Consider the following 2,568-nt stretch of genomic DNA (forward strand, 5'->3'; position numbering starts at 1 on the left):
TCCATGATAGAGATGTTCTACTAAATGGGGTACACCAGTAACATCTTCTTACTCTTCAAGTTTAGGAAGTCTTTCCTACCCCCGATATGGAATGGGTTATTCACCCTACTGTTCAAGAGCCTGTCAGAGAGGGTTTTGGGTCTGACAGTGCAAGCAATATGTTCTACACTTTGATCTATGACTTATTCCATGGTATCAATCTTGGCTATGGGGCAATTATTTGGACTTAACTGATTCAGAGCACCACTTCTTCTTCTCACCAAAATAAGATCTCATGTGCTCGATTATGGTCGATAGTGATCAATAGGGCTCTTGGTCACTTTAAAATTCCTCTGATGAAAGATTCTGTAATGACAGAGATTCCAACACTCCAAACGTCTACATTTTTTATGTCAGATCCCAGAAACTTCACTTTTGTTGGTTCAATTCTGACTGAAATGTTGGAAAAGTTTCCACTTGACAACACCATTACGAGGGAGTATCGGAAGCTACCCTCTCCAGGTTTCCGACCAATGCATGCTGAACTATAGAAGTTAATTAAAGAAAGCAACAAACCTACGTGTGGTGGCAAAGGGAAGGCAAAAAAAATGCTCCTTCTGAATGTGTTAAGGTTCCAAAGAAAACAATGAATCCAACAAAGAAACCGAGATCTCCATCCCCAATACTTCAACATTAATCAGAACCAAGAACTGTTATGGAAGTACAAGAGGATGATACACTCAGACATGAGAAATAAGATATAGTTGCAACTTCACAGCCAACCTCTACAGAACATATTCTGAAGGTATCTTCTCCACCGACCTCCTCTATTCCAACTTCTGATATTTTTGGAAAAATTCTAAAAGAACCATTTATGAACCTCACTACTACTCCACCATCACCACCTATTAATCCGCCAACTTTACCTATGACTTCCTCACCCACTACATCCATAATACCGATATCATTCATCCCCCCTCTACCACCAACTAGTTCCGTGGGAATTTCTCTTCCTCAGATTTCCATCCGTCTATCCTCACCCATCTTTACTGATTCAACCAATCCCACTACATCATCAGTCTCCACTTCACCGGAAGTCCCTGTAATCAAATCCGTTTTGGAGGAGATATAAACTTCATGCATCCCTGTCAAAATATTTGATACGAGGGAAAATTGCAATATTGTTGTGACTTCTGATCCAACCACATCAACTACTTCTCCTTTCAATGAGGTTAACAAGATACTGTTCGGAGATGAACAAGAACCCATAGAAGACTTCGCTTTTTATCCCTTCAATTTTAACATCAGTAGTGATGAAGATGAGGTTCCTATGACAAAGGGACAGTTCGCACAGTTACAAGATAAGCTTGACTCACTTTTGGATTCCTCTCAAGCCTTTTCGTCTTCTAAGTAGGAAAGTCTTCTGACCACCCATCGAGTAACTATGGAGATGATCACTTCTGCAAATTCAAAGGTCATTGAAGATTCAACTAATGTTGCTCAAGCCTCAGACAAGAAAATCACTGAAACTATGGACAAGGTTCTACTCTTACAATCCGAAGTCAAATAATTCATGGCTGATTTTAGGGCTTCTTCGGATAAGAGTATAGCAGATATGAACAAGGCTATAGAAGCCTTTGGTTCTTCCTTGAAGGCTGAGAAGTAATCCTTGTCCAAGATTCGTGCTGACATTAAGCTGGACAACATCAATCTAAACTCCAGCATCACCACTCAGTTTGATAACTTAAAGGCTGACTTAGTAACAGAGAATAAAATCATGGATGCCCTAGCAGAGAAAACTCAGAAGGAAAATTTTCTGAATGAGAAATTGAAGCATGCTAAATCAGAAGTTGCTAGGCTTCAAGAGGAGAAGTTTTCTATAAAGTCTTTCAACTCAGAAATTCATCAAAGACTGTTGAGAATCGTTGAGACCAGATCTCATCCATTCAATGATACAGTATGCCTTGTTCTCTCGGAAAAACTTAATCCAGTGTTCGCCTTGCTGAATCTGATCCTTGGTGTTTCGGGAAGTGGTGATCCTTCGAAACAAGGGGGAAAAGGAAGTTAAAGTGAAATATGAAATTGATCAGAATGGTAATGAAGCTTCTAGATCAAAGAAAGGCAAGGGAAAAGAAACTGATGAAGACGATGAAGAAGAAGAGTTATCCGAATCAGAGGAGCTTGTAAGAAAGAAACGAGATAAAGAGCTTGATGATCTCATGGCTCTTCGACAAAAGCTTGAGGCAGAAGAGGTTGAAGTCAAAAATTTAGCTTTCATTTTAGAAAGTAAAAAATCCTTGTTTCCTAATTTTACTATTCAAAGAATTCAGAAGGAAACCATTGATCTTTTAGAATTATACTGGCTGGAACCGAAGACATCATTTGATACTTGCAATGATATCGAATGCTAGTTAGACTTTCCCCTCACTGCAAAAGTATTTTTGTTCTGAAGCTTCCAAAAGATTGAGAAGACTCAAATCTCCAACAACGCGATCAATAGAAAACTCTTCAGATTTTATCTCAAGTATGGGAAGCCTCAGTATGAGTCCTGGAGTTTAAAGAGGATCGTAGGTTTAAAGGTTGGACTTC

Source organism: Lactuca saligna, chromosome 5 (genome assembly GCF_052625555.1).
Source record: "Lactuca saligna cultivar CGN05327 chromosome 5, ASM5262555v1, whole genome shotgun sequence".
In the NCBI taxonomy this organism is placed as follows: domain Eukaryota; kingdom Viridiplantae; phylum Streptophyta; class Magnoliopsida; order Asterales; family Asteraceae; genus Lactuca; species Lactuca saligna.